Source organism: Coptis chinensis, chromosome 5 (genome assembly GCF_015680905.1).
Source record: "Coptis chinensis isolate HL-2020 chromosome 5, ASM1568090v1, whole genome shotgun sequence".
Lineage (NCBI taxonomy): Eukaryota > Viridiplantae > Streptophyta > Magnoliopsida > Ranunculales > Ranunculaceae > Coptis > Coptis chinensis.
Genome location: NC_141460.1, coordinates 37930180 through 37947216, shown reverse-complemented (window position 1 = coordinate 37947216; position 17037 = coordinate 37930180). Strand labels below are relative to the sequence as shown.

At 35.9% G+C, this 17037-nt stretch overlaps 1 pseudogene; it reads left to right on the top strand.

The window, feature by feature from the left end:
* Positions 1–17037, top strand: part of LOC147497456 (uncharacterized) — a 56933-nt pseudogene that overhangs the window by 23768 nt on the left and 16128 nt on the right.

Genomic DNA, 17037 nt, shown 5'->3' with positions numbered 1-17037 from the left:
GGCTCGGTGGATTAGTCGGAATGTCCTAGGGAAGGACAAGGTCACGACATCGGTCCGACCCGCCTCCATCGTCTTATGGGTACTCCGGGGAGGCGAAGTACGATTTCTGTATCCCGGAGTTTTCTTTGAAAGCATGATTAGGGGTCGGAAAGTCTTTGGCACCTCTTCCCGTGTTAATCACCAAGATCATCTTTGAAGATGAAAGCGACTCGGCGTCGAGAGGATTTACATTACCCTGCACCGTAACACGCGTATCTATAGGGAGTGTGTCCAACAAGTTTGGAGGAGGGCTGAGGATAGAGAAGAAGAAGAAGAGGATGGTGGAGCTGGGAATGAAGAGGACGCTGGGGGACATCAGGATGCCTCCGAGGATGAGGAAGACTTGACCTGCTTTGATGCAGATGCCTTCCAGAGGTGTTGGTCTGATGCAGAACGCATGGCTATGCTTCATAGGGGCATGCGTTCACTAAACACTATCTGTACAGACCTCCGGACTCGACAGGCGACTATTCATCACAACTTCGAGATCCGCACCCAGAGAGAGGATGAGAGATGGGAACAAGCGAGGGCTAAGATGGAAGCCCAGCGCCAGTTTAGATTGGATATGCTTGCACGCTTCCCACCTCATCGGACTCTACTCTCCGAGGACACAACGGCTGAGGCATGGCGTCGTCGGCGAAGGACGGCTAACTCTTTGGACCCCGGGAGCCACCACCACTAGAGAGTGTGCCCTCCGCCACCAGTGGCGAGGTGTTTAGAGAGTCTGAGGTTTGATAGTGGTTGTTGTTTTATTTATTTTTGTTGTTTTTATTGTAATGTAACTTTTATTTCCGTAATTTGAATTTTGTAGTGGTACTCCGAATGAAATTTTAATATAAGGGCTTATTTTCATTATGCATGGTTGTTTCATATTGACCCCACCTTCCCAACTTGTTTGGGGGTGGTTTTATCAATTCAAGCACTATTTTTGTATAACCCTCGTATTAGAATTAATTGTGGAGTCAAGGTGAAAATATGGATGTTTAGGCAGAAATATGATTAAGTATCATTGTAGGATGAAATCTAGATTAAATAGGTACATTCTATCATAAAATCAACCTAAAAGATACTGGGTTTGAATTAGAATCCAGGATATGAGTTGTTTCCGTTTTCGAGTTTGGAAATTTTAGGATTTCCTGCCGTAATTAGTTTTGGCAACTTTCCGATCCATTTTAGCAACGTTAAACCTATATAAACTTGATACAAACTATCCTCACAACTCACACTACACCTAAACTCCATCACTCACCCTTCACACCCGCGATTCCCACGTTTAGACTTCATTTTTGCAAATCAGCAACTTCGGGCGCCGAGCCCTACACTTCGACAAAAATTTTGCTCATAAACTAGCGCCACTAGGCTTCCTAAGTCAAAAGCGACTTCGCTAAAACACTGGAATTCCAAAACGACCGGCTCGGAAAGAGCCTTGCAATGGTCCAAGCCTTGACCCAATCGAGGAGCGAAGTGGGCGAAAAGTGCGTGGAAGCCAACCCAGGTGAAGAGGCCTTTTGGGATTTGAAAAGAATTGGGTTTTGGGCCTGATTCTCTGGCCCAAAATATGGCTCCAAGCCCATGCACGATTTTTGGATCTGGATGTATAAAAACAAAAGCTTGACTCAGTGTTAATGGCAGCCAGGGGCAGTTAGGTTAGGTAGATAGGTTAGAATAGAAAGTAGCCATTAAAATAGCTTCTAGATCTAGATTTAATTGTTTTATTTAATTAGTTTCAAATCCTTTATTAGATTAAACCTTTGAATCTTGTTCTTCATTTAATTAGATCAATAAAGTAGTATTTTTTATCAATTTCGATTTTGTCATTTCCATTTCTAGATCTAATTTCAATTCTTGTTCTTATTTCATTTTAGTCATTAATTTAGATTTCATTATTGTTTAAATTAGTAAATTTCAATGCTTTATATTATGTTTAGTTTTAATCTAAATGGGAATGATTGCGGAATGATTCAAGGCTAAACTCCATTAGAGGGGGTTAAGAAGCCTTGATGAAAGCTTGATCCCGTTTATCGTAGAGTCATCGTAATTTCTATTCCACGCCAGAAATAATTAGTTCACCATGAGAATGGGTTTAATTGTTCACATGCTAGTTATAAATGGGTAGAAATGCCATGTGTAATTAGGGATTAGGAAGAACCGATTGTTCTGTGTAGCAGTTCAATTCGGATTACGACGACTCGTCGTTAGTGGATTAAGTTGAGTTAAGGTGGAATCAATCCCCCCTCTAACTCCTTATCATCGAATCAACGTAGCATTCCCTTAGTTGTCTGATAATCGACTAGTTGCATTTCGTGGGTAGTTGCATCGTAGTCTAGTTAAGTAATTAAATAAATCTCTCATTGACTTAAGACTGATTTCTTAGACTTAGAAAACAATTCATGCTAGGGAACTAGGAGTGGAACGAACTTCCTACTCCACTTAGTGCAATTCACATTGAGAGTAGAAGATTTGATAATTGAGTCTAGTAAAACTACAGTTTTAGTTTACTTATGGATTGAATTCATCGTTCATTTCGTAGGTAGACTAATCATTTTACTTTTATCACTGCTTATGTCCCAAGCAATTTACTTCTTGTAACACCATAACGGGTGGAACTCATATAAAGTTGCGTATGTTTTTATTTATCTATATTAGTATGTTTTAACATCGTTTTGCAGATGTTCCAAAATTTCACGCGTTTCCATCGTATTTTTCTACCCTTTTTATTTCAATACTTTGAGGACAAAGCATACTTTTTGTTTGGGGGTGGCATAGAAACACGTGTAATTTAAGGCATATGTTAGGATATAGATAGTATAAAATGCACTTGTTTATAGTAAAAAAAAATTAAAAAAAATTAAAAAATATAAATAAAAAGTTTATGCTATACACTTAGGAATATTGGTATTGTTTTCTTTCTATACTCTTAATAATCTAGAAGTTTCACGTTAGCTTTTGCATTAGAATAATTTTTAGAAACTTAGGTTAATATGTAGCTAATAATCTTTGCATCTTTCTATAAATATATTGCATGAGTATCTATGTTGTATTGGCAGTAAGTTTCTGAAATCTAGGCTAGAGTACTTATTCTACAAATCCTGTGAGAATATAGCCTAAAGCCTTATATGAGTGAAATATTTGAGAAATGACACAAGGGAGAAGCAAACTCCGGATAGAGAAATCACACGTCCACTTGCTTGATCATTATACCATATCCTAAGCGAGAATTTAGGCCCTCTTTGGATCGATATAGCTAGAAATTCAAATCTTCTGAACTTATTTTCCGCTAGTCGCCCCTCTGAGCCTTTCTTTAGCCTTTCGTAAACCGCAAATTCTTTACCCTTTTACAAAACAAAATAAAAATAAAAATCAGCCTACCCATTATTTGAATGAGTCTGAGAATAGAGATGAATAATAGAAAAGAGAAAGACTATTGAAATCAAGAATTTGTTAGTTGCTTCAAATTAGAAAAGAAAGTTTCCATCTAAAGAAAAAAATAAAAATAAAAAAATAATAAAATAATAAAGAGTTATAACTCCAAAAATATAATCAAAGGAGTCAAAAGCCAAAGAAAGAGAAAAAAATAGCTCGGGATGGAAACAAAATGTAGAAGCAAGGTAAAGAACAAGGTCTTCTCTAGTTACATAATATGAAGACTATATTATCTCAGACTGGTTCATTTTGAATATCCATTTCCTTCATTCTTAAGCCATCACCTAATCACTGCGATACCTAATAAAGAACTCTAACTCAATTAGGAATAAATTAGTGTGATAGTAAGTGGCAGATGTGTTTGATCGACTTTAGCTTCCTTGTATGTCATTGAGATTGTAAGGTAAAGTGTGCCCACTGCACATTGGAGTAGCGAAACTTGAGTGGAAAAATTAGAGTGTTTTTGTCATGACATTTATGTGAGGACCTACTTAAGGATGCTATTCCAAAGTTTCAGAAATGGACCTGTTAGTGCATTACATAGCGTTACTCATTATATATATGTTTATTCGTAGATGATTGATTATTATGCATATATTAGCTTAGGTTTCGACTTGATTAGTCTGTATTCATTGCTAGTGAGATGGATAGATATTGAGAATAAATAAGGAAATAATAGTTTTATTTCTTAGTCTTCATAGTATACATGAAGTTTGTGAGTACGTTCACTGGAAAACTCTCACGAGGCTATAACTCATCCACTAGGGAATTCCTAGTGGTTTAAGGCCTTGTTGCATATGGTCAATGCAATTGCACTCGGCAAAACGAGATTAGTTAGAACTCCATTTTGGGTCACTTATTCTAATTTCTCATATTTTCTTGAGGACAAGCAAAATGCTGTTTGGGGGTGGTTTGATAAGATCCCAAAACTTTAGTTTTAACCCCTTAACAATATTGCTTTTTGACCAATTATGTGATTAATAAGTAAGAGTTAGTATTGTTATCGTGTTCTTATGTATTTCAGACATTGGAGTCGAATATGTGCAGAAATGAGTCCCTTTTGCGAGATAAAGGAGCAAGGGTTGGTTGCTAAGAAGTTCTATGATTAAAGGCCAAGATTCAATGAGAAAAATCTTTTTTAAAGCCTGGTCAAAGCTGAAAAATCAAAGTCAACGCGGGTAGAAATACCGCACAAAAGTCAGCAGAACTTCAAAAGGCCGTATCTTTGAACTCAGAACTTTGAATTGGGCCTACCATATGTCAAAACGACCAGCTCAGAAAGCGCTTTCTAATGGTCCAAGCCTTGGCCCAATCAGAGGAGCAGAAGTGGACGAAAAGGCTGTTGAAGTTATTTTTAGCTGAAAACTAAAGTAATGAGGTTTTGGGCTCGATTTTCCTGCCTAAAACATGGCTCCTAAGCCTCTTCTATATAAAGGGACTAAGACTTAGCTCTTAAGTTACTTAGTTTTTTAGCTAGTTAATTATCAAGAAATTAGTGGTTAGAACAAGAATTTAGTTTTTAGAATAAATTACTTAGTTATATTTCAAGTTTTAGTTTCTAATTCAATACTTAGTTAGTTTTAGTTTTGTCTTAATTTCATAATTAGTTTAGTCATAAACTCAAGTTCTAAACTAGTTTTAATTCAATATTAATCCATTTCGAATCATTAGACTATTGTTCAATTAGATTTATAAAGTTTAATTACTTATTCAATAATGACTTGTTTGTATTGTTCTTGTTTTAGAAATGATAGTATAATGATTCTAGGCTAAAACCTCCATTAGAGGGGTTTGAGGAAACCTTGATGATGACTTGATTTTCGATTAGCATGGATATAGTTGTAATGTTCTATTCTACTCTAGAAAGTAATTAGTTTACCATGAGAATGGGTTTGATTACTTCACATGCTAGTTATTAGTTGGTAGAGATTACCATGAATAATTAGGATTTAGAAACACCCAACATTTACGTGAAAACGTAAAGATTAGGATTACAACGTATTCTATACTAGTTTATTAAGTCGAATTAAGGTGGAATCAAATTCCTCTAATTCCTCTAATTCCTCCTCATATTGTTAATTTAGTATTTCCGTAGTTTGATTTATATCATCTTGATTGTTGATTCACCATTGTAGTTAAATTCAATCCATTACTCTCACTACTTTGTTAGCTTATACGAATTAGGAAACCTTACATCTAAACGAGCTAGGAGTGGAACGAATTCTCTACTCTAAACATATTGCATTGATAACGAGAGTAGAAAACTTTGATACTTGAGCAACAAAAATAGTTTTCATTTTACTTACATTTGAGTTTAATCACTTATTCGTAGGTAAAACTATTGTTTTACCTTTTATCAGGACCTCCATCTCTTGTCTTCTAATTTGAGGGCTTTGAACTTTGACCGTTTGACTTCGACTTTTTCAGCACTTTCCCATAGTAGCTTATGGTCTTCATAATAAGCGTGATTAAGGGTCCTTTTGGTGTTAAGATGCAACATTTATGATAAGTGGTCTGAAACACTCCATAACTTGAAAAATGCAATAAAAGCTATGTGTTGTCTTTTCGTTAAGCATAAGAAAGGCTGTAATGGAGCAATATACGGGTAATAAAACCTACATTTGGGAGCTGATCATATATCCATCAAAACCAATTTCATTCCATGTTTTGATTGAACAACAAGTTAAAATCAAGCTTTAATCCATCTACAAATCAACCAAGAGTTTCACATTAAGAAGTAATTTCAAATACCCATTAGAAAGTAGGAGAGAAGAGTTACAAGTTTAGTTTTTCCAACCATCAAAACCATCCTCCAAACTAAGGATTCAAGATGAACAACACAACCCTCAACACCACTATTCTATCACAAATCAAATGGCGCCGCTGTCATGGATTCAAATGGGAAGAGGAAGATGGAGAAAAACATCACTCATTGAACCTTTCTTTTCAATCTTAATTTCAAATTTTTTTAGTTTTTTTCCTTGATTTCATTACTAATGTTTCATTTCAGCTTATTTCCAACACACTTCTGCGCAAATGGAGCCCAAGAATAGCACGAAACGAATCACCAAAACTTGCTGGAGAAAATAGTGCGCAAATGGAGCAAAAGAACCCACGCCGTGCCTATCACCCACGCGCCCACACGTGATACGCATCCGCACATGTCAAACACGCACCCGCGTAAGACACGGGCCCATATATCATTCATCCATGCCCGCATATGACACACGTCCGCGCCTCGATTTTCTTCGATGAAGATTCCATTGGCTCGGAATCTTCATGTGTAAGTCTACTATAATACCCCCTTGTCTTTTTAATTCAACTGTTACTAGATAAAAAGTAGATAGATTTGCGAAGTTAAAAATTCAATTAAAAAAGGCAATTTAAATATTAAACATGTTTATTAATTAAAATAAATTAGTAACCCATCAGCAAAGTTAAACATTAAAATTAGTCTAGTAGCATGTTTAGGTTTTATTTTCTATTAATAGTTGTTTATGAATGATTAGATTAAGATAATATCATATAGTCAAGACAAAATACAATTTTTTTTTATTAATTAGGATAAATACAAAATAGTTTAAGTTTTGGAAGTTCAGTCTTTTGGTTTAAGTTTACTTACCAAAAGTTGGGGAAACCAACTTGGACCGGTTGGATGTGCGAGGCGAATAGTGTAACATCACGCTCGCGCATCTCAACCCAACTTTTATATATTTTGTTTAATTAATCATTAGGGAATAGTTAATTAGCTAAACGTAGTTAAATTTTTGTGTTTACCGCTTTCTTAGTTTTAAGCCCATGAAGGCAATCAATTGTATCTTATTGGCTTTGCCACATTTCGACCCAACTTGTGGGTCTTAGATAGATTAAACTTGTAACCTTAAGGAAAAACTCGAATGGTGGGTTGACACGCAAGACACCAAACACTTCGTCAACTCCACCACGTTGCCTTCACCCCAAGGGTGGTGTATGCACACCTTGGGTGGAAATTTTTAAACCTCCTCGCTACAAAATGTAAGAGGATACTTATGTGTTACTAAGCATGTTTCCATGATTGTGTGATTTACATTTCAGTCTCATCTTTACATTAATGCTAAGGCTAAACCCGAGCCCTATAAGAACAAAAAGTGGGATTAAGCCCCACTTTAGAACGGACGTTGCGTGGAATGTTTGTTACATAGACCAAACTAAAAAGATTAAATCAATCAAGCAGAGCCAATTTAGTCACGTCCATTAGGACAAACATCTAGCATGAACAAAGAGAGTAGTGAACTACCATATTCCAGTACCAACCACCTTCCTCACTCCTCTCCCTCAAAAATACCGTGGGGTGAGATTCTTGGTGGCACACCATTTGGTGAAGTAGTGATCTTCTCCCTCGACGTGTGTAGTTCCCAAAACCCAGTTTCGTGCCCATTGTTATATTCAAACAGGACATAGTATCTAATCTATAGACATTGCATGCAAACTTTTCAAAATCTTCAAAGCTACAAACCAATTTTGTTGTATGAGCATCCAATACATTTGTGTGCGCATATAAGCAAATTATAAATAGTCTCGCAATCGTGCATGAGACTACGCTCAGGTTATACAAAGCTTAGTGCATTTAAAACTTACCCACATAGGAGAGCACGTCGATCTCGACATGCTCCTATTTCTCATCCCCCAACTACTAGGATGGTAGATGAAGTAATTCAAGCTGAAGAGCATCTCTCTAGTTTCTACACACCGTTACAAGATGGACATCCATCTTGTATACGACTTACACCGAACATGTTCATTCTTTTACCCGTCTTTCACGGTATCGAACTCGCGTTACCTGATAAAAGGTAAAATATAGCTTTACCTACGAATAAGTAACAAAACTCAAATGCAAGTAAAACTAAGACTACACTTATGTCTCTAATTTATCAAAGTTTTCTACACTCTCGATGCTATTGCACTAAGTGGAGTAGAAGATTCGTTCCACTCCTAGTTCTTTAGAATTAGCGTTGACTATGATTATCAGTCTATCCAAAATCAGTGAGAAATCTAATCTCACACCGAGAAGTAGTAAGCCACGATAGTGTGGACGTTTACAATTTTACATTTGTGGGAATACTTTTGGAGTTAACTTAAAAAAATTAATTAATTAACCCCTCAGCACCCTGCACGCCGAGATGTAGTAAGCCACGATAGTGTAGACGTTTACCATAACTACATTCGTGTAGAGAGGTTTTTCCTATTAGTTCTACTTCTCATCAACTTAACAACATACCGCTCGTTAGAGTGGACACATGCCATCTAGACAAGTAAAACTAAAATGCTGACCTTTCTTTGGTCATACAAATAATAGTAGTGACTCCGATGGGGAGGATACCATTACTTGCATCTAAGTGTATACCATTACTCAACTTCTTAGTCCATTATTTGTTAAATGGAGAAGAGAATCCATACATTTATAACTTCATATAGTTGTCCTTCAGAAGTTTGTTCTGGTAATCCGTAATTAGACTCATCCGATATGGCATAAGGCACTAAAACCGACGCGCAAGTATAATTACATCACCAACAAACCAATAATGGAGACCGTGGGATTTATACGAAACTAAATTCCCACTCCCACTTAGTTATTTAGAACTGAGGATCTTTCTGTTTACTGGTCAGGCCTATGTCCATGTTATCTATTATTCATGTGGGCTTAGTTTTTAACAAACATCCACAAATAAAAACAAGCATATAGAGTAAGCAAATATGAACAATAAATTGGAAAATAAATTTCCAATTGTTTGCCGAACTCTTTTAATTGCCTTCGCAAAAATCTGCGGGGTTCGGGGCAGCGCCCCGATTTTATTTTTATTTTTTTTAAAAGAAAGTGTGGCATGTTTCCTTCACTGGAAACCTCATGAAATCACAGCATAGACTCCCGAACAGCAAACAGATTTCATGTCACTGAGAAAAAAAATTTCTCTTTCTATCGTGAAGGGTGTGACCCATGCTCCAAATATGCTCAGATAAAGGCGTGGCGCTTATGCCTTCAATGACTTCGGTAGCGCATCAGTAGCGACCAGCGACTCAAATCAACCTATCACGAAGGCTGCGTGGCGCTTCATGCCTATATCGACTTCCAGGCGCTTCAGCGCGACCCGTGCTCAACCTGCACTCCTGCCTTTCGCGACTTCTAGGCGCTTGAGCGCGACTTGCGCTCCACCCGCGCTCAAGCATAAAAAACTCATATCCGGGTTTCGACCAATCCAATTCTTGATCTTTTTGATCTTCTGATCTTTACAATAGATTACATCAAGGATAATAAACAAATAACACGATACATACCGTGATTTAAATTACATCCACTAATAATCAAAAGTTGTAAAACCAATCAATTTTTCATAAAAACAAAAATCGATCCATTTCATTCCAGAAATCATTCTGATCATAACAGTTGCTCTAGATGCCTGCAAAACCATGTTAGAACAGTTCTGCATCTACTAACAAATCTACATAACCATATAGTGGTGAGTATTCCTGCCTGTCACGCAAGTGACCCGGGTTCAATCCCTAGCAGCGGCGCCATTTGATAAAAGGTAAAATATAGTTTTACCTACGTATAAGTAACGAAACTCAAACGCAAGTAAAAATAAGACTACGCTTATGTCTCTAATTTATCAAAGTTTTGCACACTCTAGATGCTATTGCACTAAGTGGAGTAGAATATTCATTCCACTCCTAGTTTTTTAGAATTAGTGTTGACTACGATTATCAGTCTATCTAAAATCAGTGAGAGTAACACGAAAATTATACTGTGATGGAAATTATACTAACAAGATACGATGATTCAACTACGGAATACTAAATTGATATTTTGATAAGGAATTAGGGGGGATTGATTCCACCTTAACTCAACTTAATTTACTAACGAAGAATCGTTGTAATCCGAATTGAAATGCTTTCGCATAACAATTGGGTCTTTCTAATCCCTAGTTGTTCATGGTAATCTCTACTAACTAACAACTAGCATGTGAAACAATCAAACCCATTCTCATGGTGAACTAATTATCTTCTAGAATGGAATGGATTATTACGTCTATTCTACGCTAATCGAAATCAAGTTTTCATCAAGGCTTCTTCAACCTCTAATGGAGGTTTTAGCCTAGAATCATTATACATCATTTCTAAAGCAAGAACAATCAAAACAAGTCATTATTGAATAACTAATGAAACTTTCTTAATCTAAATCCCAATAGTCTAAGATTCAAAATGAATTAAAATAAGATTTAAAACTAATTTAGAACTAAGATTATGAATACTAATTATCAAATTAAACAACTAGGGATTAATATAAGTATTTTATTCGAAATTAAAGATTGAAATATAAACTAAGTATTTTATTCTAAGATTCAAAACTTGTTCTAACAACTAATAAAATTGACAACTAACAAGATTAATCTATAAAAACTAATTTAATGAATTAAAACTAATTCTATATTACAAAAACTAAATTTTATGAACTAGAACTAGGTTTAAATCTAGATAGCTTAAGAGCTAAGCTTTTGTCTCTTGATATAGAAGAGTTAGATCCCCAAATTCGTGCATGGGCTGAGGAGCCATGTTTTGGGCCGAAAAATTGAGCCCAAAACCTAATTCGTTGAATCCAAGACTTTCCATTCTAGTCGTGTTACTGTAGTGCGACTTTTAACCAACTTATACTGCTCTGATCAAGTCAAGGTCTAAATCATTTGAAAGAGATTTCTGATCTGGTCATTTTGATATAAAATGGGCCCAAATCTGAGGTCTGAGCCAAAAGATATGGCCTTTTGAAGTTCTGTTGATTTTTCTTCAGCTTTCTAATCCGGTTTGACTTTCACTTAACAGCTTGACTTGGGCTTTTTAAGGGCTTTTTCTCCATGAAACTTGGGCTTTCTTCATAGAACTTTCATAGCAACCACTTTAGCTCCTTTTCACGCCTAATTAGTAAGAAATTTACATTTATTCAACTCCAAAGCCTGAAATACTCAAAAGCACATAATTAGTGATAAACCTATATTATTAATCATATAATTGGTTTCACAGCTATATTGTTAAGGGGTTAAAACTATAGTTTTGGGCTATTATCATTACCCTACGAACACTTACGCCGGATACATGAGGTATGCAATACGTTCAATCATTCGGGCGTTTATGATGTTCAGGTGAAATTGAGAGTGTTTCCCTTCACTTTAGCTGGCAAGAGCCACACATGGCTTCTATCACAGAAGCTTGATTCTTTTGATACATGGGAAAAAGTAGTGTTCTCCTTCATGAAGAAGTACATTCCATCGAAGAAAACAGAGGAGATAGTAAGCAAGATACAGTTTTTCAGATAGAGTCCAAGTGAGACATTTTCGCATTCTCTGAAGTATGGGATAGATTCATGAAGAAGTACATTCCACCGAAGAAAACAGAGGAGATAGTAAGCAAGATACAGTTTTTCAGATAGAGTCCAAGTGAGACATTTTCACATTCTCTGAAGTATGGGATAGATTCTCTGACTTGCTCCATTCGTGGCCTCACCATAAACTTGAAAAATCTACTCGTCTAATGTTTTTTCAAAGGTTTTCTCCAAGAACATAAAATCACAATGGACATCATGAGTAATGGAAACTTTTTAGATAAATGTGATACAGAAGCTCAACTCTTTCTTGAAGACCAAGCAGAAAAGAGTACTCATTGGGGTGACACAAATAATTCCAGAATATCCCATCCCAGTATTTCTAAAGCCAATGGTATCTTTGAGGTAAAATCCTATCCAGAGATGAAAACAGTAATCGAAACCCTAAGAAGAAAGATAGATGCCCTTGCAACCAAACAAAAAGACCATACTCCCCAACCAGTCATGAACATCAATATAACACCATGCACTTTTTGTCTAGATCTAAATCACGTATCTACCCATTGTCCCTTGCTCCACAATATAACATCACTTTAACCAGAAGAAGTTTGTGCTTTCAATGTACCAAATGCACCATAGAGGCAACACCCAAATTTTCAATGGAATACTAATCAGCAAACTTAACCACCTCCAGGGTTCACAAATCATGTCAAACCACAAAATACATTCAAATAGTTCAGACAAGGACAAGATATCTACAACAATCTGAATAGAGCGATGGTTCCATCCAACTTTAACTAGAAATACCAAAATCCACCAATCAACAACCCAAGAGACTAAGTACCAGTTACCTAACCTACTAATCTCCCGTTAGACAAAACATCAGAGATGATGTTATCTTTGATGAAACAACAAACACATATCATGGCAACCATAAAACAAAAAATCCAGCTGTTACATCAAAAACAAAAACAAGCTACCAATGATCACACTGAAACATAAGAGGTCAAAGCTGTCACAACCATGCGTTTTGGCAAAATAGTTGACAATAGAGTAGTCTTGTCTAAAGATCCTGCACCTATAGAAATACTCGTTGCAGTACCTATATTACCAGAACAAGAATATGAAAAATCGATACCTCATAATGTCCCTATAACAATTCCAGTTCTTCCACCATCATATCCCACACCTAACCCAGTTAAGAAATATAAACCAAGGGCACCGTTTCTCACACGCCTGATGACACCCAAGGATGATGAAAATTTTGATGAAATCAGTGAGGCATTCAAGAATATAACCATAAATCTACCATTTCTAGATGACATCAAATATTTACCCAAACATGCCAAATTTCTCAAGGACATGTGCACTAAGAAAAGAATAACTAACATTCCAAAAGATGCCTTCCTTACAGAACAATTTCTATCCCTCACAGAAACCAATGGAATCATCAAGTATAAAGATCCTGGTAGTCCGACCATTCCTCGCACTATAGGTGATAAGTACACACCTACTGCTATGCTCGATCTTGGAGCAAGCGTTAATCTCCTTCCATATTACCTGATAATTTGTAAAAATATAGTTTTACCTACGAATAAGTAATGAGACTCAAATGCAAGTAAAACTAAGACTATTTTAGACTCTAATTTATCAAAGTTTTTCTACTCTCAATGCTATCGCAATAGAATTGGAGTAGAGAATTCGTTCCACTCCTAGTTCTTTTGAATTAGCGTTTTCTAAAAATATCGGTCTATCCAAAGTTAATGAGAGTATGATGGGAATTATACTATGTTGCAAATTATGCTAACAAGATACGATAATTCAACTGATAATACTAAGGTTTGAATCTAGATAAAGAATTAAGGGAATTTGATTCCATCTTGAATCCAACTTAATAAACTAGTATAGATTGTTGTAATCTAATTCTTATGTTCTTACGATAAGAATTGGTCGTTCTAATCCCTAATCAATCATGGCAATCTCTACCAAATAATGACTAGCATGTGAGGAAGTTCAACCTATTCTCATGGCGCATCAACTACCTTCTAGAGTGGAATAGACTATTACAACTATTTCTACACTACACAATCAAGTTTTCATCAAAGCTTCCTCAAACCCCTCTAATGGAGGTTGAGCCTTGATTCATAAAACTATAATTTCTATATGAATTTAAGCAAGACATGATATAAAGATTTTAAATTTGCTTATTTGAATTCAAATGGAAATCTAATCATGCAAGAATTAATTGAAACTAGTAATGACAAATAACTAAATTTATGAATTGAAACTAAATAATTAATGGAAAATGAAACTAGATTATGAAGAACTAACTAACTTTATTGATCTAATGAAGAAATAACAATTGATTCAATAACTAAATTAAAACAAGGTAAATAAAACTAATTAATTGAATCTAAAAACTAGGTCTAAAATTATATGCTAATGGCTACCTAAAAAACTAGACGCTTAAGAGTTAAGTCTTATGTGTTGAAATGGAGGAGACCAGATCCACATTTTCAAGCATGGGTTGAGGATCCATGTTTTGGGCCAAAAAATCGAGCCCAAAATCCAATTTCTTCAGTCCACAAAAGTCTTTTTAGCTAGGTTTTGCTTCAACAGACGTTTTTTCCACTTATTATCCTCTGATTGGGGCAAGGTTTGGACCATTGGAAAGCTCTTTATGAGCCGGTTGTTTTGACATAAGGTAGGCCCAATTCTGATGTCTGAGTCCAAAGATATGGCCTTCAAAAGTTATGGTGACTTTTGTGCATTGTTTCTGCCCGCGTTGACTTTGACTTTTCAGCTTTGACCGGGCTTTAAAAAGGCTTTTTTTCTTTGAATCTTGGCCTTTAATCACAGAACTTCTTAGCAACCAACCCTTGCTCCTTTATCTCGTAAAAGTGACACATTTCTGTACATAATTGACTCCAATGCCTGAAATACATAAAAATACGTAATCAGCATTAACTCTTATTTATTACTCGCATAATTGGTCTAAAAGTATTATTGTTAAGGGCTTAAAACTACAGTTTTGGGATCTTATCATTACCTATTCAAACAACTCTGTTTCCATGAGCTTGCACCTACAACTATGACATTACAATTAGCCGATCGCTCCATTAAATACCCAAAATGCATAGTTGAAAATGTTTTAGTCAAAGTAAAAGATTTTTACTACCCTGTAGATTTTATCGTCCTTGACACCAAAGCAGCTCATGATTCCATACCTATCATACTAGGGCGTATCTTTTTGGCAATAAACAATGCCCTTATCAATTGCCGCAATGGATCTATGACCATGTCTTTCAGAGATCTTTCAGTGGAAGTGAATGTTTTTAAGATGATGAAGCAGCATATGGAAGACGAATTAGAAGGAGAAGTGAGTATGATAGAAAATGTCATCCAAGAATATTGCAACAAGACCTACCCAGAAAATGATGTGCATCAATTATTATCTTTTGGAGACTTTGATTTCAACACATATCATTATATAGAAGAGCCAGTAACAGCTTGCCATCCGTTCCCTTGTACAATTCGAATGATGATCTACCCAAACATAAAGAGAACCCACCAGCCTAAGTGTTCACTGTGGAAGAAGAAAACCCTGTGGAAACCCTGTTACCCAAATCACCCACATCTGACCTAAAAACTCTCCCTCTTGCGTTAAAATACATTTATCTTGATTTCGATGGCACCCATCCCATCATCATCTCATCCAAGTTAACAAAAATGGAAGAAAAGTGTCTGATTAGGGTAATTCACAAACATCGTTCTACAATTGGTTGGTCTCTTGATGGTATAAAAGGAATTGATCCAAAGATTTGTGCTCACAAAATTCATCTGGAAGAGAATTCTAAGACTTCTAGATAACCACAACATCGTTTAAATCAAGCTATAAAAGAAGTAGTGCGAGAAGAGATCTTACGATTACTGGATGTCGAAATCATTTATCCTATATCTGATAGCGAGTGGGTTAGTCCTATCCATGTAATACCAAATAAATATAGGATTACTATAGTCCATAATGTAGATGGGGAGTTAATTCTAGAATGAATTCCTATCATGTGGAAGATTTTTATTGATTACAGGAAGTTGTATGCTGTCATGAGGAAAGATCATTTTCCCATGCCATTTATTGATCTGATGCTTGAACGCCTAGCTGGCCATGCTTATTACTGTTTCTTGGATGGCTACTCAGGATATTTTCAGATTTTAATTGATGAAACTGATAAAAAAAAGACCACCTTTACATGCCCTTTTGGAACCTATGCTTATGCACGTATGCCCTTCGATCTCTGCAATGCACCTGCCATATTTCAATGCTGCATGTTACACATTTTTCAGTGATAGGGTGCAGAGATTTATGGAAGTTTTTATGGATGATTATTCTCTCTATGGGGATTCTTTCGACGATTGTCTATCCAACCTTTCTAAAGTATTGGCACATTGTTAGGAAAATAATCTAGTCCTCAGTTGGGAGAAGTGTCACTTTATGGTAAAAAAGGGAACAATGTTAGGTCACATTGTGTCCAAAAATGGTATAGAGGTCGATAAAGCTTTTGAAACTTTGAAATCCACTTTAATAACTATTCTTATAATTTAACCTCTTGATTGGTCAAAACCATTCGAGCTCATGTCTGACGCTAGTGACTATGCTATTGGGTCTATACTGGGTAAAAAACATGATAATGCATAGATAGTTATTTACTATGCAAGTAAAACGTTAAATAAAGCTTAACGGAATTATACAACCACTAAAAATGAATTTTTAGCCATTGTGTATGCTTTACACAAGTTTTGTCCTTATTTGGTAGGTTCAAACACCATAATTTACACAGATCATGCATCACTTAGGTATTTTCTCGTGAAGAAGGATGTTAAACAGAGATTAATCCAATGGATCCTTCTCCTATAGGAGTTTACATTAGAGATTAAAGATTAAAAAAAAGTTAAAAATGTGGTGGCTAACCACTTTTCTAGATTAACCAATGATAGCGACAGTGATTTTGAGTCCATTTCAAATTCATTTCCTGATGAACACCTTTATGCTATCCTGTCCGCACTTTGGTATGTTGATATTGTTAACTACCTGGTAACTGAAGACACTCCACACTGGTGGAATAGAAATCAGCAGAAGAAGTTTTTAGCGCAAGTAAAGTACTATCATTGGGATGATCCTTACCTTTCCAAGTACTGTCCTGACCAGATTATTCGACGTTGCATTCCAG